We start from the raw sequence: 27,476 nt of genomic DNA on the forward strand, positions 1-27,476 counted from the left end.
ATCTCTGGCAAAGAAGGAACAATTATTCACTTCATCTTTCAGCATGTGTCAGATTATTCTGGAAAAACAGGACTGATAAACTCATCATTTCCACATAGAAAGTTGAATTTCCATATATATAATTTATTTTTAATAACCAACATTAAAAAACTATAAGTCATATATTTTCACCAAAGTCCAGCATGTTTCTTCTTGAGAATTTTAAAGATGAAAGATATGGCATGTTACTGGTGAAGACACATAGGCTAAAAATGTACTAATATAGAGAAAATTAGAATATTCTCTGATATAATTTATATCACTCTAATATGGATTTTTATAAACAAATAAGCTTTAATCCTCAAATTTCAATATTTGCAATTCACATAGCAAGTGTAAATATGAAGTAGTTTAAATAACTGAATGTATTTAGGTTCTCACTGTTGTATTCTAATGTAAAATTTGTACATTAATTTAACTATTTATTTTCCAAGAATATGTTTTTGTTTATAAATTCATTAATATCATATTTATTTTCTAAATTTATGTATTTCCATTTAGTAACATCATATTATCGTTTTAAAAGTAGTAAATAAAAAATAAGCATTATTCAGTTACATTTATAAGGTAAACATGTAGTTAGACTTAATTTCTCCCTAATTTTTTTCTACTCTTTTTTTGGCCAAAATTTGCATTAGCAAACGGTGATATGAATAGAGTATTAAGATTTATTGGTCTCTCAGTTCTGCCGTTTTCTACTGGATCATGCTGATTAAGGATTTAGTTGAGCGTTTTTCTCAGAATCATTCTGCTATAGTTCTTGAAAACATCTGTGCAGCTGCTATCTTGTTCATTCACGGAATTAGAATATTGACTTTTGCCTAAGGAAGTTCTTATAATCATAAAATTTGGATGCATAAATTATATAGTTTTAATTAACTCATTACATTTTTCTGAATGGTCAGCTACAGAATTAAAATCTGTATAATACCAACTATAGCTTACTTCCAAGCAGGTTTCCATGATGGAACACACTGCTGGTTCCATGGGGGCAACAGGACTATTAATTGATGGCACCTTAGTAAATTTTCATTCAAAATATGTTAATTTTCATGTTTTAAAGAATTTTGAAGATGAGAGATGCAAATTAATTCAAATCACCTGGACTAAATTTTCTGATTTGTGCATGACTGCTTATATCACTGCAAATAATAATAGTATATATATTTTCCTTAAATTCTCTCACACCCTTAGTTTCTCCAGAGTGAAAAATATATAATAATTTAGTGCATAATAACAATAATAATAATAATTGCTGCTGGTTGATTAGAACCTACTCTGGAGCTATAACTCTGATACCTGTTTTATATCTATATTTTCACTATTAATAGAACAATGCTATAAAGTAGATTTGGTATTAATTGTACAGATGAAGAGAAGATGACTCTGCAATGCATTATCGTAAAGAAACAAGGTTTTTGAATCCAGAAGTTGATTCAATATATGGCCTTAGGAAAAGAGTATGGTCTTCCAAAAAAATAATATCTATATAACATTTGGTAGAATTTCTAGCACATAGAAAGAATTAGGAATGCTCATTACGATTCAGTTTATTAATAATGGCTTAAGAAAAAACAAAAAACTAAAGTATTATTGTGACTATGGTAGTGTTCATGAAAATGGTACAAAATTACATTATTAAAAAAGGATACCATCCTGAGAGAAAGTAAACAGGTCCATTTCTGTGAGTCTCAAGCACTACTAAAAGGTTATGCTGAGGAGACCAACTCTTAGTAAAAATTAAAGTTTTCAGACATGTTTTAAGGAATAAGAAGATCAGTTGCTCTGCTTAACAAAACCTCTCCAGCTGCTGTGTGATTGGGCAGGGTTGGTATAACACTGTTTTAAGAAGCAGGAGAAACGTTCTCTGCATCTTAATCTTTCGTTAGTACTACACGTGAAACGATATTGAAATATACAGCAGTATATGAAGAAACACATTTCTCTTCATGTCTGTAATTGACAACATATGTTATTTATAACTGGTTTTAAAGACAGAAGGAGTAACTGGCATGTATTTGTAACTTATTACATACCAGGCTCTGCAATGGATCCATAAGGGAGGACATTTAATTCTAATTATGAGGATGCTATCATTATCCTAACTTTAAGATGAGAGAACTAAGAATCAGAATGGTTTGGGAAATTTTTCCAAGTCTGACAGAGAAGGATTCGAAAACAAACCCAGATAATCCCACTGAAATTCTCTTTCCAATATGATTCAAACACTGAGAAATAGAGTCCCATTAACATACCAAACTGATTTCTTGGCTATAGGTTCATGGATGTATTGAGAAATACACTGAAATTGTTCTAAAATGGCACTTAAACAGGAACTCAACCCAAATGGTATGTATGTGTTCATGTGCATGTACAAGAGTGTGGGTAAGTGACCCGTGCAGTAGGCATGCATGTTAGACTTCTTTCTAGTGTATACGAGTAGTAGTTTTAACCCAATTTAGAAATGTTGTATATGCTATAAGTGAACAAAATTTTTATAATTCAAATATCATAATATGTAGAAAGAAGGGATTAACACTATATTTATATGTGCAAAATACTTCTTGCACTCACAGAGAATTTTCTCAAAGTTTTCTCACTTTTTCAAAGAATATCTATTATTACTACAGTGTAATAAAAAACATAATTAAATGTCCTCCTGCTAAATACTCCGGGTACTTAAATATTTAACAATTTAGAATTAATGCCTCTAATGTAATATAGTCAGCACATAAATATTTAATCCTACTTCTGCAGACTTTCAGAGTTAGCATTTATTGTGGCAGTGTTCTATTGCACTAGCACTGATAGAAGGAAAACCTACTCGGTTCGTTTCAGCCAGTGCTTAGAGCCTCCACACCACTTACCAGAACTGCTTATGGGGGAAATCTACCTAGTTACCTTCTTTTAAATTTTAAAATTACTCTACTCAATTGCTAATGGATGTGACAATGTTATTGTTGTTTTTTCACACAACGGTGAACAATGAAAAACCAGAAAGGACAGAAATAATTCATAAAAGGCTTACTTACTTCTTGAACAGTCTATCAACTGCATGCACACTTAGACTCTGCATACGCTATAGAGATAGATATGAAACCGCAATAAGAAATAAAGTTGTCTTCCGGTGAATACTGTTTAGCTAAATCAGAAGTTCAAACATCAGCAGACTCTATGTCTTGGCACCAACCTCAGAGATGTCACTGTCTCTTCCCCTGGCTGCAGGGTTTTGGCACTTCAAAAATCAGGGCACTCAATTTTCATCTTTGGTGAAACTGCCTTCATATGAATCTTCTAGAAACCATTTAAAAGTCCTCTAAACTCCCAAAGTAGAATTAAATATTAGAATTTGAATGATGCCCTAATTATCATTTATACTGACACGTGTCAAATATCTAAAACACAAATTGCTTTTTTGAACATGAGTAATTTAATAACAAAAGGGAAGTAGAAATAGGATATTTTTTCTAGCTCTGTCCTCTGGCTCTTTTGAAATAGAGCACTAAAAGCTTGTGCTGATGATATGGGTTTTTGTTGTGACACTTATCAGCCAACTATACTTTGCATTTGAGAAAAATGCAAAAGCAGACACTGTTAGTGAGAGCTATTTCTTTAAACCATCTAAGAGCAATTTATGTCCTTGAGAAGATAGTGTATCAGCAAAATTGTTAGGTTTGTGATTAAAAGATATGTGCAATTTAATAGGGTTTGCAGGTCAGTGAATTGGCTTCAGGATTTCAGGCAGGAAGGAAAACAGATTCAAAACAGCTGAGCATAAAAACTGCAATAACAAAAAAAGAAAACCACGAGGAAAAAAAATTAGAAGACTAAAATCAAATTGTTTCCTCAAGAATGAAATCTAATATGATAATCACGCACAACGTATTTCCAGTGAAATACAAAATAGTAACGAAGCCTTTACATTATAATTGTCACATCAAATTTATTAAGTTGCTACATTGTTAGTACCCGGTTCTTTTTCTTACAATGTCAATAATATATAGGTCTATAATTCTGGTTTGTTGGCTTGCTTTTAATGAGATATTCCCAAGTTGATGAACTACAAATACCCAGGAAAAGCACAGCCATTCAAATTCCATGCTTTTGTTTGTTTGATTGATTTGTGTTTTTTTATGAAGAAATTACAAAACTGTTCCCAGAAGCACTTAATATAAAAATAATTTAATAATAACAGCTGCCATTCGTAGAATGCTAGACACTCAGTGTAACTGTGCCCATGTAAATGCAGACAGAGAAAGAGAACACTAATGTCAACAATGTTTAGTGACATTTTAGGTGAATAAATTGGCATTCACACAGTGGATAAAATAGGTGTAGTCAAAACGAGCATTCAGTCTAATTTTTCAGAGTTATTTTTATTTGATCAACCTAGATTTAACTCTAAATTTCTACTTTTCCATCCTGGAATTATAAGTATGTCTCAAGATTTTCTAGTGTGCGAAAGACCACTGGTGCTCTGTCATCTAAATGTCTCCTCTGCTTATCACTGATTTTCTTAATGGCCCTCAGTTCTGAAGTCTGATGATTCTGCTAATTTCAATTCCACACTCAGAACACAGAAAGCTTGCTAGTGCTGAGCACCCATATGGTAAATCTTGATGTTCCCTAAGGCAATTTTTTTTCTTCTGAAGACTCTTGCCTTCAAGGAAAATAATGTTGCTTTAGAATTGGAAGAGTTCTTCAGAACTCTCCCCAATGGCTCATGAAAAAAATCTCTCCCCAACTATAACCATGCTCTGCTTTCAATTTCCCTCACAACGTCTTAGAATAAACTCCCTAATGAGTTTATGCTATTAGAAAAGATATTATAAGCTTTTGACTACAAAGAACATTTTCTAAGGCAAATAATAATAAAATAATGTAAAGGACAATATTATATCTTAAAACATCTCGGAAGGGCTGGAGGTATAGCCACTTAAAGAGAAAAAATTAAGACAACAGATTCAATGCCATATTTCAAGAATTATTTAGCCATTTTTGTACTATGAAAATCACAGGATGGGTAAAAACCTGTGTAAGAGATTGAGGAATTGAGAGGAAATAAATGAGCTGATTTGTATTCATGGCAGCCGTGCAAAACTGGAGATATTCTAGCCCTCATAGAAGACATTGTCATGATTCTAATGAACAAATATTTGCCAAGTTTTAGCACTGCCTGAAGTTGCGTATTTATTAGAGAGATCTTCATTAGGCAGTTTTGTAATCAGTAGCTTTAGTTATTATTCTTACAAATATATTTTACTTACAGACCTTTTCATTTTCTTCCAAATTAGAACTCAACTTATATGCTGGTATTCTTATGTTAGGGTTTGTTATGTGTTTATGTCCACAAAGCTTCCAAAGTCACTTACGAGATTAAACTCAGAAGAAAACAGAAGGAATTATACATAACAGCACCCTCCCCCCAAGACAACAAATTGGTTATAAGAAGCAAAGAAATAGGCATTCAAATTCCCTTGAATGGGATTCTGCCATTTTATAATCTTCCTACTAGAACATGTATGCTTTAAAAAATTGTGGCAAATTACAAAAATAAGAGGGCCCTAGACATTGTTTTGCCACTTTAGGAGAGGATAAGAATTTCCAGTTAGCAATGATCTTAGATATTTTAACTAACTGTTGACTTTCCAATGTAGATTACACCTGTGAGCCCAAGAAGTCCAAATTAGTTACTAGAATCCTCTTTTTCTCCATTACCAGAGCAACAGATTAATGTACATGTAAATATTATCTGCACATATAATTCTTTCTTAGTCTACAGATAAGTAACAGAGAGATGTAGCTACAGAGATTAACCCATTTTTTTCATTCATCCCACCAAATAAAATAACAGATTATGGTATTGCTAGGTGAATAATAAGAATCACATTCCCTCACCTAATCCCACATCATGTTTTATGAATTCTAATGTATATTTTTATGTTAAATATATTTATATTATTGAGAGTGCACTATTGAGTCTGCTTTACATGAAAACTTCATGTTTTCATTTACCCGTTTGAACCATTTTACATTAAATGATTTTTTTCTATTTTATTTGCTCTCAAATTATGTCATGTATATTTGCCTCATCAACTCAACTTGATCATAAGTATGTTAAGCACAAATGTTTTCAATCATAGAAGGAGCGTTAAAGAAAGAGTGTGAAGCCACGAGCCTAGATTCTAACCCTGGTTCCAACACTTACCAGCTATACGACTTTGGCAAGTCTTGTACCCACTCTGAGCCTTATCAAGTATATCATCTGTAAAATAAGAACAATAACAAGACCCATGTTAATGGATTGTTGTGAGGATTCATTGAATTAATATTTTTAAAGATTTAAACAAAAACATTGCCTAATACAGAGAAAACTGTATGCCTATTCATTATTAAAATCAGTATCTGAAAAAGATATTCTACTAGAGTGTCTAGATTGGAAGCTGGCAAACTTTATCTGTAAAGGGCCAGGCAGTGCATATTTAGGTTTTCCAGGACACAAACATCTCTTCACATTCTTGTTTGTTTGTTTTGTTTTTATGTTCCATTAAAATGTAAAAACCGTTCTTATCTCAAAGGCATAAAAATGCAGCCAGATTTGGCCCATGGGCTGTAGTTTGCCAGTCTCTGGTCTAGAGGATGAGTCCCTGTGGACTACACAGTAACAGACAGAAGGAAAATTAACACAGACCTAGGGAAAAGAGTGAAGTGTCCTGTTGTTCTTAGATGTGATTTTGATCCTTTTTACTGATGAGGACCGACCGGAACACATTTGCCAGCCCAGTTGATGCACACTGAGTGCCTGATGCTGTATTGGTTAGTGCTAGTAAAACCCCATGACTAGAAGCAAACTGAGATTAAGTCCTAACTAATTGGTTACCTTCGAGCTAGAGCATAACATTCAGTTTCACCTACCTGGTTTTGATTGAGGATATGATGGGGATCACCAATCTCTCCATCCCTTAAGTCATGGAGGGTTAGCCCATATATGAAATGGATGATGATTTCTTTTCCTGGTGATAATTCTTCACATCAGGGAAGAAATATGAAGTTTCTGTTGGTTGCTTAATATATCTATCCCAATGCAGCGTTTGAGGTTACTGGGAAAATGAACAGCAGTTGGGAACTCAGAAATGCTGGACAAACTGTAAGAGAGTCCTGGGCTATTTGTATCTTGCATCCATAAGACCCTCCCACTCTAACTAGGGGGCCACAAGAGCATTCATGTTCCTTAGCATCAAGACTCTACACCAATAGCCATCAAATGCCCTAGGTATTCAGTTTTCCCCAGTATACAGTTGCTAAGGTTGCAGATTTCCTTGGGAAAGAACTGGGGAATATGTATATAGTGGTGGTATTCTGGTATTGATGGGTCTTGTTACAAGGGGACCCTGTCTAGTTTGTAATATATGGGCTGTGGATCTCAAAATTAGCTCAGACCTAGGAATGGATGAGGACTTGTAATTTCCCATTGTCACAGCTGACATCAGTCTATTTCTTACCAACTCTTCTTTCTTTCCTGTTTGTAAAAATAAAGCCATTGCCTAGTTGCCTACTCATTTTTCATGGTTAAGACATTACAATTTATTAACCAATGCCGTAGACTTATGTATTGAGTTTCATCATATCAAGGTCGCTTGGTTCTCACTAGGGCTTTCTTGCCCATTCTGATGTTTGTGCCCACATTGCCTTGAATGGTTAAGGGACAGCACTGCATTTCTGCTGTTAAAAAGCACATCATATCATCTCTCAACCTTAGAGAGCCTAGTTCTATGGAGATATCTCTCATTGTCAACCCCGACATAGAGAGGACATTCACCACGCCCAATGATGCAGGTTCCGTTTCTCAGTGTCTTAATGAAGTGTGTGTCTTCTGGGCTTTTCTGGTAAACGTAACATGGCCAATTCTCTGAACCCTCGAATCCTTCTACAAAGGAGTTCTGTCATCTCCATCTCCTGACATTAGGGCATCACTGAGTGCAACTTTCAAGGGACTATCCCAGAAGTGCATTCAAGAACTGGCTCTATGTATCATATGTATCATTGATGAGATGTTAAATCCTGAGATATAGGAAAGGGTTCCCATGACCCCGTGTCAAATAACTTTTCCTTATATAGCCTTATAATCTGCTCCCCCCTGGTTCAGCATACTTAATATACATTCCCACAGGTTTTTCATTGTTCTTACCAATTATCCTTATTCTAGCAACTCTTTTAGGGAGTAAATTATTTTCTCCTGGAGCAGGAGAACAAACTTCTCTTATCAGTTTATACTGAGACCTGACCACAGTTATGGTCTAGATGCAATGAAGATAAGCTGGGAAAGACCTTGAGAAGTATAACCATCACCTAGGGGCATCCACTTCAGTGAGGACATTGTCTCCAGGCAGGCTTTAGTGGATGCTGCAAAATAGTTTCTCAAAGTATTTAAAACAATTTAAATCCCAACCAACAGCTTATGAAGGTATAAAAATTTCATTTATTCCACAACCTCACCAACACTTGAGTATGTCAAGCTTGAATACGTCAAGTTTGAATATTGTCAAACATCCCAGTCATTATGTTTGGGAACTTGTTGGTTGTATCATCTGTTGGTTTTAATTTGAATTTTCCTAATGGTTAATGATGTTTTACAAATTTTAAATACTAATTGGTCATTAGAGTACCTTCTTTTGTGAAGTAACTATTCAAAATTTGTGCCCATTTACATGTCATTTTATATTTGATTGGTAAGCATTCTTTATATAGGTTATGAGTCTGTTGTCTGATATGATAAACACACTCACAATTTTTATCTATCTATCTATCTATCATCTATCTATCATTTATTTATCTGTCTTCTGCTATATACCTTCTTCAATCTGTTAATATCTTTTTAATCTCTCATTGGTGTCTTTTAATGCATGCAAGTTATTAATTTTAATATATTCAATTAATTATGTTCTTCCTTTATGACTAACAATTTTTACTTCTTGTTTAAGAAACGTTTGCCTACTCTGAGGTCATGAAGTTGTTGTATAGTTTTCACTAAAAGCTTTATTGTTTTACTTTAAACATTTAGATCTGCAATTTTTATGGAATTATGAGTTAATGTGTGTGTGTGCATGCACACGCACTTGTGTGCAGTACTTATTAGACTTTTTTTTCCTCATGAATGTCCAATTGACCCAGCCCCTGTCATTGAAAACAATAGCCTTTTTCCATGTGACTGCTACATCATTTTCACAAATCATGTAACCATGGATGTATAGATCTATTTTTTTTAATTATTTATTTATTTTTCCCCCCAAAGCCCCAGTAGATAGTTGTACATCATAGCTGCACATCCTTCTAGTTGCTGTATGTGGGACGCGGCCTCAGCATGGCCGGAGAAGCAGTGCGTCAGTGCACGCCCGGATCCGAACCGGGGCCGCCAGCAGTGGTTAAGTGCGTGCACTTAACCGTTAAGCCATGACGCCGGCCCTGTATAGATCTATTTTTGAACTTTCTATTCTGTTCAATTGGCCAGTTTGTCTATCCTTGTACTGATACTACACCATATTAAACACAAGGGCTTCATAATGTACACTAATATTTGGTAAGACAAATTGTCCGTCTTTATAACTTGCATCAGGATTGCCTCGGCTACTATCCACTACTTTTTAAGCTGCTCCTGTTTCCACCAATAGAAGGATTTATGATGTGATACTTTAAATAAAAACAAATAGTATAATTCAGTGATAAATTTCTTCTTTTGGAAACATATTATATTTGCTAACAAATAACGGACTGGTAACTAATCGCTTACAAACTTAGATTATTTTTTAAAGTGTAGTTTAACATTTTAAATGTCTTTTAGACATTGGGTATTTGTTTCCTATTTTGATTTTGTGGAAATTTGTTTATTTCTACAAAAATGCAGCAGGTTGGAATATATTGCATTTTTTAAAAATAAAAATTTAAAAACAAAAACCATCTTAAGATTAATTAATATGAGGCAAGTAATGTGAATTATTACAAGGGAAATGGTCATTGCTAATACAGGTAAGCTATGTCTACATAGACTGCACTATTTGAGCAGAATCAAATGAACATATTTCTAAAGAAGAAAAAAATATCTGAGCCTTTTTAAAAGAAAAGCAATCAATTACTATTTTTAAAATCTGTTCTATGCTTCTCACATGTGAAACCTGTTTCCCACGTGTGTAGCTTGACATAATAGTATGTTTCACAATATCCCAGGATCTGTGGATACATGATCTTATACGGCAAAAGGAACGTTGCAGATGTGATAAATGGGATGCACCTCGAGATGAAGTTTGTCCTGGATTATCCTATTTAGGCCAGTCTAATCACATGAGCACTTAAAAGCAGAGAACCTGTCTCAGTCTGCCGTCAGAGAGAGAAAGAAAGGGACACAAGAGAGGAGAAAGAGAAATGAAGATGGAAGAAGGGGACCAGGAGCCAAGCAATGTGAATGGCTTCTAGAAGCCGGAAAAAGCAAGGAAATGGATTCTCCCTTAGAGCCTCTAGAAAGAAATGCAGCCCTGCCGACACCTTGATAATAGCTCAGTAAGACTCAGACCAGACTTTGGACCTACAGAAATATAAGATAATACATCTTTGTTGTTCTACGCCACTGAGTTTGTGACAATCTGTTACAGCAGCAATGGGAAACTAAAACGTTTTCTCTCTTAAACTTGAAACAATCCCTCATATTTACTTATTGACCATTCAACTCCTTGTCAAGTTTAAAACAGTGGAATGCAGGAACTGTATCACAGTGATCTTTCTAATGCCAGACCCTTGCACATAGTAGGTTGTGAATAAACATTTCTAGAATACATGAATGCAGGTATCAATCCAGATTGACTAGTGGTCCCACCTTTGTGGCTGATGACTCAGTGACGCATTTGTGTTTACCTCTTCCAGGAAAAACAGGGCCACATCCCCAGCTTCAGAAAGCATAAGAAAGGAAAATGTTGTAAATGTCTTAAGGACTGACTACATTCTCTGTACTAAGAGTAAGATTGTTCCAGGATTATTCTGTTAATTCCCAGTTCTTTGGAAAGAGAGTATGCTTGATGTTGGGCAATTGCAGTAAATAAGTGAGAATGCCATAGAAAAAGCAAAGAAAATAAGAAGGGACTCTGCGACAACAAGGGACTCTGAAACAAGAAAGTGACAATGTCTCAAGGGCATCTGAAAAGGAAACATTTTTTTAAATGTATCAACTTTTGGCACTAAATTTCCATACCAGCGCCAATTGAAGTTGGTTCTCTCTCTAACAAAAGTACCTCTGTTATCTTATATATAACATAAAAATTATAAGAATGTATCACTTTAGATCAGACATTTTGCTTTCAAACACCCATATGTTATCTTACCAAACGTGTGTGTGTGTGTGTGTGTGTGTGTGTGTGTGTCTTTCTCTAAGAGAGAATGAGAAAGAGAGAGAAGGAAAGAGAAAGAGAGAGAGGGAGTTCTATCAGCATGAACTCTGGGTTATCAACATCGTCTTAAAAATTAACACATGTAATTAATGTATTATATGAGGTTAGAAGGAATTAATATGTACCGTGTAATTCTATCCACATTAATATATGAAAATATGCAATTTATCAATCAAAAGTTTGTTAAAGGGATGCTAGGCATATAGGTAAATAGGTAGATCACCACCATTTTCATATACTATTAATTTTATTTATTTGAAACAAACACATATTAACATTGCTAACCACAGGGAATGGAATAGAAATGCTACTTTTTATATAATTAAGGAAAAATTTAGCTTTTAAATAAATATTCCATTTTCAAAATGCAAGTCATTCATTCAGATATTTTGACTAAAATATATACAAAACCTACTATATGTGCAAAATTTTTATGAAGGTCTTAAAAGTGCAAAAGTTTCTTAAGATATGGTCCTTATTTTAGGAGACTATAATAGTTTTTGAAATGTGACTAAGGCATATAACAATGTTAGAGAGCAGAGTATTTCGTGGCAAAATAGAATGTTAAGCATAATCTTGCATACTATACATATAGCAGGATTTGGGGGAGACAGAGGTCATAGGAGATTAAAATAAATTAATTTTTCTGGTAACTTGACATGTGCATTTGAATGTAAATATCTTATCTATTAAGAATTTGCATGCCCTCTCTTTTTTTCTTAAGAACTACATTTTGGAAAATGTACTATGTTCAATATAGATTTACTGATATTCCTTCCCTTCATAATGTGGGTGGGAGGGACAATAAAATTATCTTAGGTATTTGAAAATTTTAAATGGCCTAAAAAAATTTGAAAATCCTCATCCTCTTTATTTGTTATTTTTCTCTTAAACTATTCAAAGGCTTATCTTTTATCTTTTATTTCAGGATTTTAATTCTTAGATAAGGAAGAAAGGAAATGAATGCAATTAAGGTTTAATTATGTCTTTGTATGAGTAATGGTAACTATGATTGGAATACTAATTACCTTTTAGACCAGAATAGGAAAGAAACTAAAGCATCTCTCTCCCTAATTTGAGTGTAGAGTGATGACTAACTGGACCCCAAAACAGACCCATCAGGTGTTGCATGGCTTTAAAAGAGAAAATAAAATTCCTAGCTGATTCATGATATAAAACAAGACCATTTTCATATAATTTGTCTGTAACAAAGAAATTGGTAACTAACTCTTAATTGATCTACTTACACAATTAATATAGTAGATTTGTATTATTAATATTTAGTTAAAAATTATACTCCTTCAAATTATAGTCTTAAAATGCTATCCTTTCTTCCAATTTTAAATATTAAATGTTTTGCTATTCAAAAAATTAAAAGGAAATAATAGTTCAAGTATATGACTAGCCTAGTTTTTTGCCCCATTCTTCAACATATTTGATTCTTCCACAGACATAATCCTGGTAGGCCAACAATCAAAATCTCCTACAGAAGAAGTGTGCTTTATTTATTACAACCACCCATCATATATATCACCATGTTTTCTCCTTTTGCTGATGGCATGAGTCAAAATATATATCCTTTCAGAGAGGCAATGACCTGCCTTTAAATATAATGTCTGGTCATGCAATGGTTTCTCCTCTCACATTAATAACCTGAGTAAGAACAACATCTTGTTACTTGCCATTGGCTGTAACCTCAATGCTGTGTCTTATTACCCTTTGGCATGTAAGAAAGTTTTTCAGATGAAACCTACTGTTTAAATGATCATATCTCTCAGACCATTCTTAAATGAATATATATTTACTGTGATTTCTCAAAATTCCAGAATGGGTGGAAAAAAAATGGTCATTTAACCTCATTATGTCTTTTTCTCTCTTTATACCATGAAGGGTATTCATGAAATTTACAAATAAGTTTGAGATGGTTTTACATCACTTAAGCTATTCTAAGCCAGTGTTGCTTAGTATTTCTTTAGAAGTGTACACATTCTAATATGTTTTTCATTGATCTGAATGCACTTTAATGTTTTGAAAGATAGAGAAGACATATTAGACATTTGTCTGAGACTCCATTTATTTCATTCCTTCTAAAAATCAGTGTTTTTTAAGTAAAATAGAGACAAATGCAAAACACTAAGAACATACTGAAATGCTGAAATAAATTGAAAACTAGCCAAATAATTTAGGAAAATACAGACAGACAGACAAGTACAGCTTCCTTTTTGTAAGATGGATGCAAATAATATATGGCTGTTGAGCAAAACTTTAAAATTTCAGCATCATTTCTCCCTATCATTTATATGGAGTTATGATAATGACTATGTTTTTTTCCATATATGATCAATAAAAATACTTCAGTGTGCTTTAAGTAACTAAAGCTTTAGGTAACTAACTTAGCCGGTTCTTCTTTAGCAATGATATTGCCTTTAGAAAAATGATAAAGTAAAATTTCAGTTAAAAGTAATCTATTCTACCTTATAAAAATACTAATTATTTATATCTAAACTATGATTACTCTTCTGGTTGGAAAGCCTGCGGTAATTCTAATGTTCTTTGTCTTCAATGGTAAAAAAAGAATGTGGCTGCTTCTGAGATGAGATTGGTGCAATCACACCATAGTCTTCACAATATGAGAACAATTATGACTTTAAATTTATGCCACAACCCTGATAATTCGTATCAATAAGTACGATTATGAAAAAAATTACTATAAACTCAAATATCAAACTATTTCTTCTTATTGGTTTCATAACAGAAACACCTTCAGTTTGAACCTTATTTCATATGCGTTGGGTCAGGTTAGTTTCTCCCAGTCCATATTTTGGACAAACAACTCTTTTATAAGAGCTGTTAGAAAATCAGAATTGGCCCTAAACAAGACAAAATTTTGCCATTTGCGACAACATGGATGGACCTTGAGAGTACTATGCTAAGCAAAATAAATCAGACAGAGAAAGACAAATCCCATATGATTTCACTCATATATGGAAGATTAAAAAAAAACTAAAAGCAAACACATAGATACAGAGAACAGACTGGTGGTTATCAGAGGGGAAGGGGGGTGGGATGAGGGCAAAAGAGGTAAAGGGGGACACTTGTACCGTCATGGATGGCCACTAGACTTTTGGTGGTGAACACGATGTAGCCTATACAGAAGTCGAAATATAATGATGTACACATGAGATTTATATAATGTTAGAAACTAATGTTACCTCAATTTAAAAAAAAGAAAATCAGAATCTTCATGAGTTCCCCACTAAACCTACCAAAAAATACAATTCCTCTTTCTCTGATAGTGCTGGATAAAAATACGATATGCACAGAATCCGGTGCTAACCTGTTCCAGACATATCACAGTAGCACTGGATAGTAAATGAATCTGAGGCGAACTGAGGCAAACAGGCAGAGACAGCACGAGAGACCAGTGAAGACAAAGAGGCTTAGTTACACTGTTACAGCCGTGGATCTAGCCACATCTGAAAAAAAGGAAAAGGCTCATGGATTTTTCTTCTTTTATTTACAAAAGTAAATTCATTCAAGATTTATTTATGTAATTTGTGTTGCTGGTTTGAGCTGGGTTTACATTACTTGTAACCCCAAAAGAGCAAATTAATATACATATTGATATATGACAGAGGATTTGCAAGCGACAAACCTTAAAATGTAGAATTAGCTGTATTAGAGTGAGAACAAGAACACAGACTGGACACCGCGTCCCTCCATCCCCAGAGGAGATATTAAGAATTTTGTTATATGGAACCGAAACTATTTCATATCATTCAACTACTGTATCTTGGAATTCAGACTCACTCGACTAAGACATGAAGGGATATGGCAGAAAACTGTCCAGATGTTTGCGTGTTTTGGCTACGTATTGTGGCTTTCTACAGGATGAAAAGGACAAAGGATGACTGTACAAAGCAGTGTTTGGTCATGCAAACAATTACAACAGGCGATGATAAGGGCCACAATGGATACATACAGCCAGTGGGAAAGGTGCTTCTCATCATCCCACAGCTGCCCCTTGCCCCAGCCTCTTCTGCCTTCAACATAACATGGGAAGACTCTAATGCAATTATTATTTCAGAGCCTACCAAATGAAGATGATTCAAAGAGTTTCCACTTCTTTAAGCATATAAAAAAGCACATCATTAATTTTTCTTCATCACCTCACAGGGAAAATATGGTTAAATGACTAGATAGCAATAATCATGAACCCTTAAGTTGAATTTCTTCAGTAAAAGATAAAATGGTGTTGGACTAAGTTCAACCAGAATCCAGGAAATGCCTTTGCTATGGACATATTTATAACTTTACACTTTTGCAAGAATTTTTCAGTGATGACCTCTCATTGACTGGTGACAGAATGTAACAGTATTAATGGATGTAAGAGCTTAGTTTCCTTTGTGAGGAGGTGATGGATGGTCTTATTTCTTTTTGTTTCATTGTTCAGTACATCTCTTTGAGTAAATGCTGAAGACTATAATAAATTCTCATCATACTACCAGAACCTCTCTTTTATACTGAAGGTTCTTTGGATATGAGCTTGCCAGCACTTCCCGATAAAACTCCACTGTCAATGTCTGTTAAAGTAAAATTTGTCAAACAGCTTGTCTAGAAGTCATATTAATGTTAATTATGCCCAGAAATAGATGCCCACTTTGACGTGCAGTTAAAAAACAATTGAGTCACTGCATTAGAAGGAATGCATTCATTGGTTTTATGCTTTATTTTCTCTCAGAGCTTTCAGCATAGCAAAAAATCACTTTGTTTAATGTTAAATGGTCTCTAAGTATCACTGCAATAAATGGTTACAAGATCCCATCCTGTTAAAAAAAATGTGTACCACATTATCACTACCTAAATATATAGATATAGATGTAGTTGTAGAAATAGATGATATAGATATACAGCGGTAGAAAAAGATAGAGATAGAGACAGAGATAGAGATAAACGATATGAAAAAAAATTGTAAGCTTTCTCAATTCTTTCATTCTGGAAGTGTTCCTCCTGTTCCAATTTGGTTTGCCAGCAAACCCAAAATAGTAAGACCTTATTACAAGAGTAAGCTCTGGAATCACAACAGGTGTTTAACCTTGACTTTGCCACCAAACAGCTCTGTGACCCTGGAGAAGTTGTGGAACTGTCATAAACCTCACTTTCTTCACCTAAATATTGAAACAATGGTTTAATGTGAGGAATAATTGAGACAAATTATTCAACACTGTTGGAAGAACATCGATTATCTAATAAACACCGATAAGTGTTTGTTGGTTGTGTGGTTACCATTGTGATTCTTTTTATTGTTATTATTGAATATCTATTAGTCATTTGACCAAAAATCTATATATTGCAAGCATGTGGCTAATGATTTTCAGTTATAGTGAAACTATATGTGTACAGATTTATAGTTTGTTAAATTCTTATGTCATTTATGGGTTGCACATTCCTGTTGATCTGTGAAATTAAGGTTTAATGCCCATCTGAAACTTTAATCTCAAGGATATACCTTTCCTTATGTATAGGCAATGTGGAAGAGTATTTAAGAACAGAGACTTGAGAGTTTTCTAGAATCTAATGGGAGTTCTGTCTGGTACTGTCAGGTCATGAGACTTTAGGCATGCACGTATTTTTGCTAAATCAAAAGCCTTCCCAATATAGCCATGATTATTGCAAATGAGTCTTTATGGTATAAAATTCCCCACAAAACCTATGAATTTCCAAATACATTTATATTTTTTTAAAAAAACTTCAAAATCACTACTGATACAATAACTCAAACATTTAGAAATTATAAATGTTTAAAAATAAAGAACACTAATCCCTCCCACTAGACATAACCCTTGCTAAAATTTTAGCTACTTTTTTTCCAGTCCTTTCGTGGACTCACGTGGTTCAGACACAAGGAAGTGTCTCATTCAATGAGGCACGGAGCAGGCAGAAAGTTAATGTTCATATCATTCAAAAATTATAAAATGTTTCCAACTAAAAATATTGCATTGACTAATTTAAAATTTCTGCTGTTCCTATTGTGCACTTGCCACAGTTCCAAGAAATCTCACATTCTTCTACCCCCAAACCTTTTTCCTTTGTTCACATACTACAGTTTCTGTCTTATTTCATTCTCTGTCTTCATGTTCCCTCTCCAGAAATCTCTACCTTATTCAAGCCCTCTGGACACTACTTTTCCATTTACCTCTCTGCCAAAGAGGACATATTAACCTTTAATGTAGTGCTTCTCTTGCAAAAATCTGCTCACATGGCTTTTTATTTAGTTAAAAATCACTGAAATTTTTATTAAATTTTGCTTTGTGGAATATTGCCTAATCAACCAGAATCATAAAGGTAACCACAGATAACTACAAGATTTGAGTGTGCCAAGTTTATGAATAATAATATTTTTCTGAATTTTTCAAATTTTCTAAGATTAATATGCATAGATTTTCTAATCAGAAAACAGTTTTTCAAAAAATGGATTTTAGAAATATCAATATCCTCTGAGCTGGCAAATTATTTTAGAAAAAATTATCCCAAGGATAAAAGTGTTAGAAATGCGCACCCCTATTTCTCATCAAGAATGTTCTTTATGGAAACGACTCAGCTCCTAATGTTGATACTTGCCGCATGATGTGTTGATAGGAAACACAGCGCTTGCTTTAAAGATGGTGAAATGACCCAAATCAGAGACAGACTTTTTTATTTTGATAAGAAACAAAGTCTCTGAATTTTAACCAAGAAGCAAGTTGCCGGAAGTTCTGTATAAATCACTCTGTTAGTTTAGCACGCAATCCTTCCTTAGAATGTAATAGATTTTACCAGTGTTTCAGGAGGAAACTGATCTTTTATGTTTTGCCATTATTTTACCTCCATCTTCTTTTGATTTTAAAATCTGGGTTTTTTTTTAATTTATACATTAACTGGGAAGAATTGGTATATTTGCAGCCATTTCTAGAACTAGTTTATCCTTCCATTTATTCAAGTCTTTTTTTTTTTTGAGGAAGATTGGCTCTACGCTAACATCTGTTATCAATCTTCCTCTTTTTTTCTCTTTTCTCTCCCCAAACCCCCAGTCCATAGTTGTGTATCATAGTTGTAGAGTTGTAGCTCTTCTATGTGGGACACCTCCTCAGCATGGCTTAATGAGCAGTGAGTATCTCTGCGCTCAGCATCTGAACCAGGGAACCCCAGGCTGCCAAAGCAGAATGCACGAGATGAACCGCTAAGCCACCAGGCCAGCCCCTAAAACATGTTTTTTTTTAATAATGAAATTTCATACATGTGAATTAGTATATCCTCAGATCTTGGTGCCCAGAACTTCCACCTTCTTTTTGGATTGGGCCATATATGAAAAGTTTTAGTAGTTATTCATTCGTTCATCAGGTAAATATTTTTATCAATTTGTGGATTTCTGAAGCTTTTTCTTTAATGATCTCTCACCTACATCTTCAGTTACTATCATATGCCCCAATTTAAGACATATTTCTTCAGAAATATTATAAATGTTTCATAATAATTAGAATAATTATGACAACAATTAATTTTAAAGAACAGCAAATACAATAAAGCACATCTGGTTATAATTATACAATTCATATATCTATCTTCTACTTGCCAATAGATGTCATATTTAATCTTCTGAGAAATTAAAATTTGTTTATATGAAGAAATTTCGTATTGGAGTATCATGATTATAAGAAAAATTCTCCAAATCAAACAAAAAATATACTGGTGTCTAGTAGAGAAAGAAAATTAATATTTGATTCTATAGAAACTTAGAGAATGCTGAGGATTGTCACCATTTTTCCATGACAGCACAATGTCTTAACATAAAGGTCATTTCATTTCTATTTCATTGATTTTGAAGGAATGGATAAGAAGATTTAGGTAAGATTATTATACTATGTTGATAAATATTTCAATTTGAGTCAGTGTCATGAGTAAGAAGCTGTGATAAGCACCTGGGTTATTTCCATACTTATTGTAGCAAAAGTTATTTTTACTTGAATGCTTAATAAATATGTTCTTTAAATTATATCTTTTCTCTTCCTCTTGTTCTCTCTTCCCAGCCTCCAGCAAAATTTTAGGGTCCAAGTTGAGTCTGGATGCTGAAAAACCTCTACAAACATACCACGCTATCTGAAAGATGCAGTGTGTTAAGGAGAGTATAAATTCACATATTCTATATCCCTGGAATATTTTAATTTTAAAAAGGTTCTGAGTTTTCAATATTTTGGAATTTTTACTTTAATTATTCTGTTTTATTTTATTTTAATAATTCAGGCCAATTAAAATAATTATAGGTAATTATTTATAACCCTTCTATTACAAATGAGCCCACAGTATTCATATTGGTAGACAGATTAGAAAGAAAGAAAAATAGATATATAGATGATAGATAGATAGATAGATAGATAGATAGATAGATAGATATAGATGTAGATAGATATATTTAAAGAATTCCAGCAAACCTTTCACAGATTAATATTTTCACAGTAGAACAACTCTTTATTTTTAATACTCCAATTTTTAGTATATATGGATAGATGTAAATCATATTATATATAGTATATTATAGATGATAGTATTTACAGATAGATATAAATACTCTATAGATAGATATACATTATATATATATTTTGCTGAAAAATTTTCATTGTTGCAGACTATTTTCAATCACAGCTCATACAATTTTTCAAAGTTCGTTGGAAGTATACATTTTTAATCATTTATTTGTAAAATTATGAGTAATTTCAAACTGGTCTATAAAAAGACTAACATAGCAAACAATTACTCACCTTTATTTTCCTGCAACCTTTTATTTTTTCCAAGTATTAATTATTAATCTTCTCATTTTTTAAATTTGCTTGGCTTTTTTTTTCAAAACTAATTGTTCTGTAAAACCTCCAATAACTTAGTAAAACACCTCTCAAACCAATTTTGCAACAATTAATTCTACCAGATAATCTATTATCTACGATTTTTTTTGGCCCTTTGAGACTTCTTTCCTAGAGTTCTTCATTCTCTCATTCCAAACTGGACTTGTGACTCTACAAAAATTGCACACAACTTACAGAAATCAGTTTCATTTCTATATACCAACAACGAACTAACAGAAAAAGAACTCAAGAAGACAATCCCATTTACAATTGCAACAAAAAGAATAAAATATCTAGGAGTAAATTTAACCAAGGAAGTGAAAGACCTATACAATGAAAACTATAAGACATTACTGAGTGAAATCAATGATGACATAAAGAAATGGAAAAAGATTCCATGCACTTGGATTGGAAGAATAAACATTGTTAAAATGTCCATACTACCTAAAGCAATCTACAGATTCAATGCAATCACAATCAGAATCCCAAGGACATTCTTCACAGAAATAGAACAAAGAATACTAGCATTCACATGGGGCAATAGAAGACCCCATATAGCTAAAGCAATCCTGAAAAAGAAGAACAAGGCTGGAGGAATCACAATCCCTGACTTCAAAACATACTACAAAGTGATAATAATTAAAACAGCATGGTACTGGTACAAAAACAGACACATAGATCAATGGAACAGAATTGAAAGTCCAGAAATAAAACCTCATATCTATGGGCAGCTTATCTTTGACAAAGGAGCTAAGGACATACAGTGGAGAAAGGAAAGTCTCTTCTTCAATAAATGGTGCTGGGAAAACTGGACAGCCACTTGCAAAAGAATTAAAGTAGACCATCTTCTTTCACCATACACAAAAATTAACTCAAAATGGATCAAAGACCTGAAGGTGAGACCTGAAACTATAAAACTCCTGGAGGAAAATAGAGGTAGTACACTATTTGTCATCAGCCATAAAGTGATCTTTTTGAATTCCATGTCTGCTCAGACAAGGGAAACAAAAGAAAAAATAAACAAGTGGGAATTCATCAGATTAAAGAGCTTCTATGAGGCAAATGAAACCAGGATCAAAATCAATAGGGAATCCACCAGCTGGGAAAAAATATTTGCAAACCCTATATCTGACAAGGAATTAATCTCCATAATATGTAAAGAACACACACAACTGAATAATAAAAAAACAAACAACTCAATCAAAAAATGGGCAGAAGAAATGAACAGACACTTCTCCAAAGAAGGTATATAGATGGCCAAGAGGCACATGAAAAGATGCTCAGCATCACTAATCATCAGGGAAATGCAAATCAAAACCACACTGAGACATCATCTTACACTCATTAGAATGGCTATAATCACCAAGACAGAAAGGAACAAATGCTGGAGAGGCTGTGGAGAAAGGAGAACCCTAATCCACTGCTGGTGGGAATGAAAACTGGTGCAGCCTCTATGGAAAACAGTATGGAGATTCCTGAAAAAATTAAAAATAGAAATATCTTATGATCCAGTTATCCCACTACTGGGTATCTACCCAATGAACCTGAAATCAACAATCCCAAGAGACTTATGCAACCCTGTGTTCATCGCAGCATTATTCACTATAGCCAAGACATGGAAGCAACACAAGTGTCCCCCGACTGATGACTGGGTAAAGAAGATGTGGTATATATATACCATGGAATACTACTCAGCCATAAAAAAAGACAAAATCCTCCCATTTGCAACAAATGGATGGACCTGGAGGGTATTATGCTAAGTGAAATAAGCCAGAAAGAGAAAGACAAACAGTGCATGATTTCACTCATATGTGGAATATAAACCAACACACGGACAGCTAGAACTGTTTAGTGGTTACCAGGGGCTAGAGGGGTAAGGGGGTGGGCACAAGGGGTGGAGGAATGCACTTATATGGTGATTGATAAACAATAATGTACAACAAAAATTTCACAATAAAAAATATAACAAAAAATTGCACAGCTTCTGTCCTTTGACTTCTTCTGCCATCACCCTAGGAATTTCCTTCTCCCCTACTCTAAATTGGATTCACATTTTCCAGAATCCTTTATTTGTTGTTGGACATTGGTTATTTATTCCCTAAGAAATGATAATATAAAGGTAAATTTTGAGATTGTGAATTTTCCAAATATTTTTACTTGACTTGCACACTTATTTTTTAGTTTGCTGGATACAGATTTGGAGGTTGGAATTGATTGTCCCTGATAATGTTAACGACATTGCTCTATTGGTGATTTTGTTTTGGTTTTGAGAAATTTGAGACTTTCCTATAATTCATCCTTTTTATCCTGGTATGTTTCCATTTAGACATCTTTAAGAATTTTCTCTTTATCCTGATAATGTCAAATTTCAGGATGATTTGTCTTTGCATGGTGGTCTTTTATACAGTCATTGTGGGTTGGAGGCATGATGGATCCTCTCGATGTAGAAACTCCTCTCCTCCAATTTTTGTACTTTTAATTTGAAAATAATTACAGATTCACAGAAATTTGAAAAAATTGTACAAAGAATTCCATGTAACCTTCACCCAGCTGCCCTCAAATGATGACATCCTATGTAGCTGTAGCAAAATATCAAAACTAGAAAATTGACATTGGTACATTACTGTTAACTAGACTACAGATCTTATACAGTTTTCACCTTTGTAATTAACCTACACTTGTATGTGTGTAGTCTGTGCAATTTTATTCCTTGTATTGATTTGTGTAACCACCAGCACAATCAAGATACGGAACTGTCTCATAACCACACAAGAACTGGTTTTTGCTCTTTGTATTCACTGTTACCACCTTCGTTTGTCCACTAATCTGATCTCTGTCTCGACAGATAGCCCTGGAAATTAGTCTCACTAGTTCATTCTTAATATTGTTGGCAAAATCCAGTCAGCCCACTTGCATGTTTGAAATCTCTATTGCCTGCGGAGTATAGCCTATATTTCTAAAACAAGTCCTTCCACAGTTGTGCCAAATTGCTACTGCCTATATGTGAAGTGTATGTCTCAATAGCTGACAAATACATGTTCTTTTTACTTTTCATATTTGTGCACTCTAAACCATGTGGAATTATTTATTTATTTACAATAAATACTACTTCTCACATATGTTATGGACTGAATATTTATGTCTCCCCAAAATGCATATGTTGAAACCTAGTCCCCAATGTGATGGTATTTGGAGGTGAAGTCTTGGGGAGGTGATGAGGTCATAAGACTGGAGCCCTCATGAATAGCTTTAGTGCCCTTATAAAAGAGACCACAGAGAGCTCTCTCATCCCTTCTGCCATGTGAGGACACAGTTAGAAGACAGTTATCTGTGAACCAGGAAGCAGGCCCTCACCGGACACTGAATCTATGGGTGCCTTGATCTTAGACTTCCCATCCTCCATAACTGTGAGAAATAAATGTATGTCGTTTATAAGCCACCCAGCCTATGGTATTCTGTTAGTAGCAGCCCAAACAGACTGAGAGCATATCACATTTTTTTATATTTAGGCAAATCCTCAAGTTTTCATATGGCATATTATAAAATTTCAATCAGAATTTCTAAAATTAGTTTATAGTTCAATGTTTTAGTGGATTTCACTGAATTAAAAATATCACAGCTGATATTTTTCAATTTAAAGTATATTCTTTTCTTTTCACGTTTAAAGTAGACTGGGTCACATTGATTCTGAGCTTGTAAGCTCAAATATAAATTATCTCACAGATCCAGGTTACAAACTTACAAGAATGTTACAACAAGGTTGCTATAACCCTTCAGGAACTCTGGGAGTTTTAATTCTAGTTCTGTCAGAAACCTGCTGTATGACCTTGGCAAGTTAATCTATGTTTGTGTATTTTTACAGAAAAGATCTGTGTTGTACCTAGGCACTTTGATAAACATGTCATCCTAGTACAGTGTAATATACAGGGAAGATCAGAGATTCACAGAATATATGCCCTGAAAGAGAACATGAGGGAGTATCCTGTTTATACTTGAACTTCAAATAGTACCGCACATCAACTGCTAGTCAAATCATGTCAGATTTAATGCCAACTGTGGATGGAGTCCCAGGCAAGAGGCATTTATTTTAAAATTTAAATAAAAATTCAATAAAAATGATTTCCTGCACATTTTGATCATTAATTATAAAATTTTGTAACAACGGTCAATTATACATAATATAGTTTGCCCAATTTTTCTTGCTTTTTTAAATGCTATTTTACATGCATCCAATAAATCGCTTGCTGTAGCTTTGAAGATGAATTGTTAAATTCACAGTTCTTCAAAAGACTGATTTCACATCTTATCTGTCTTTGTATCTTTTCCTAACAATATCCAAGACCTTGCCTCCATTTACACTAGAACCCCAACTACAAACATGTTGGTTTATATCTGACTACAGCAAACACACTGAGTAGAGGAAAACTTAGATTTTGCTCTCAGGCACGTAGGTTTTGAAGAAATGAAGTCTTAGGGCAATCTTACGTAACTTAGCTTCCTATAACCTCATCAGCATATATTATTCCTAAAATGTTGGCTTTAATTAACCAATGTGGTCTTTCATCAACTTCCACATGTATCTTTTTTTATAATTCTAAATCATGTAGCCTTATGCTAAATATTTTAAACATCCATTTGATTATAAGAAATATTATGATTTAGCAGAATTAGTTAATTTTAAGAAAGTGCTAAGCCAACATATGGAAAAATCTCTTCTGGGCAATGAACTCACTTAATCCCTGCTAAACTTGTTTGGCATTTGGAAATCGAACATTGCACAATTTGGAATTACAAAAGAATCACAATATTTGTAATAATTCTGCCTTAAAAGCTGCCTTCATTTATTTATGAAGTCTATATGCATGTTGAGTGTGACAATTTAGAGAAGTATACTAAATTACCAAGCCTTAACTATGAAGAAGTCACTTTAGTGAAATTCTCCGTAATGTATCATGTTGAGTACTTCACATTACTACTTACTGATTCACTCACACACAAACATCCTTTTATCCGACAACTTTACTGAGGTATAATACATATACAGTAAAATGTGTCTATTTTAAGTGATCAGTTCATTGTTTTGACAAATATATTCACTTCTATGAATATCACTCTGTTAAAGTTTCCAAATATTTCATAGAGTTGAAAATTCCCTCCTGCTCCATTTATAGTCAATGTTGCACCCACCCCTTCCTCTAGGCAACCGCTGATCTCTTTTCTGTCAGTCTAGATTAGTTTTGTCTGTTAGCATTTGTTTAGCTTGTTGAATCTACGAACCAGGAAGCAGCCCCTCTGATTAGGATTTTCACCTAATAAGGAATTTTAGCTGTCAATTGTGTCAGTAATCATTAGTTTCATCATCAGTGTCTTTTTACAGATGAGCATATTAAGACACTAAATGTTTAAGTGGCTTGGCTTAAACATTTGGTTGATTGATTCTATGACTCATTAGAATCAAAGTCAATGTCAATATCTAATTCTTCTAACTCCTTGACTACGGATTTCTCATCTTCATTAATCTGTACACATCACAAATAATGAAAATTTCAAAGTAATGATTTTTCCCTATACTCTCCTGAGTGTTTAGGAAATAAAGTTATCTCTGCTCTACTTTATATTTGCAGGGAAATTTCTTCATCTACTGAACTTACATTTCAATAGAGGCTAAGATTTCAAATACTAATCAAAAACACTTTAATTCTACCAAATAGGACTGTATTTGGAGCTAGTATGATTAAAATGAAACTTTTCTGCGGTGATGCTATGAGAACAGTCACTAATCTATTTTTCTGAAAAAAGTCGCATATTTTAAATCAGGCAGAGGATAACTGCTTTTTTGTTTATGTTTTAAAAGTGTATCATATATCTGCTTCTTTGCCAAATTCTACTCTAAGTAGATAATAAAATATCTTCTTCACTTAGCTCTCTTAGTTATCAGAATAACAGCGGAGAAGACAATTTCGTGTAAGTTGAACTTGATTTCAATAATGCATTTATCTCTTAAAATTAGAATACAGCCTGACAACAAAATATTTTAAAATACATTAAAACTGAAAATAATAAATAGAAAAAGGAAAAAGCATTTATTAAATCATACTTATACTATTGTGTATCAAGTAAATAACACTGAAATAGTAGAAAAAAAGCTTTTCAGTTCATGTGTTGCAATACTTTATTAAGAACTATGATGCATTTTCTCTTCACTGATTCACTTTTTCTTACATGGCTAAATAGTCCCCTCCTACTCTTTCTCCATCTGAGAACCAGAACTGAGTTAGCAGTAAAAATATATTAATTTTATTTTTAAAGTATTTACTCCCCCTAATCTATACCATAACATGTGCTGAGCTTGGGCACATAGAAAGGAGAAATCTCACAGGACACTTATGATAATAAATCTTGTGTGGAGGAAACACACAGAATATTGGAATAAAAGCAAATAATAAAATTAAATTTTTTGAATGAAGAAATAAACAGCTGAGACCTGAGAAATGAGTATGAGTTAGCCAGGTGAAGAGTGGAGACAAGTCCGTTCCAGGTGGCAGCTTTCCCCAAAACTACATCTCCAGAAGTGTTAACTACCTGGCCAAGGGCGCCACTCTTCTGCCAGAAAAACGGGCACCCACGTGGAAATGACAATCACAAATAAATATACTTATCTGGAAGTTATAAAGGAGATTCACGGGAAAAAAGAGGTAAATTTGGGAATTAACCTCTAATTTGTATTGGGAGCCAGTGAAATGATGAGACTGCTTAAAACATGAGATTTTTAACATTTGAAGCAAAGACTACCCAGTCCTGATTCCTAAGGAACTTTATCAGTTGGAGGACAGAGAGAGCAGGAGAGCCCAGTAAAGACATCTGGGTAGGACGGCTGAGGTGGGGGAGGGAAGCCTGTAGCCCTGGTGGGGGCGTGGGGGAAGAAGTATAAAAATGTATTTTTAAAAAGTAGCAATGATCGGCTCTGTAGAATGCTGTGGGCGGTTAAGTGAGATGAGAAGAGAAAAACACAGACTTAGGAACCTGGAATGCTATAAAATAAGAACTGTTTTGTTCAGGTGATACATGTCAAAGCATGACTAGAATAGTCTGAGGTAGAAGCAAGGTGGCGAAGTAGAGACACCACGGG

This window comes from Diceros bicornis, chromosome 27 (assembly GCF_020826845.1).
Source record: "Diceros bicornis minor isolate mBicDic1 chromosome 27, mDicBic1.mat.cur, whole genome shotgun sequence".
Lineage (NCBI taxonomy): Eukaryota > Metazoa > Chordata > Mammalia > Perissodactyla > Rhinocerotidae > Diceros > Diceros bicornis.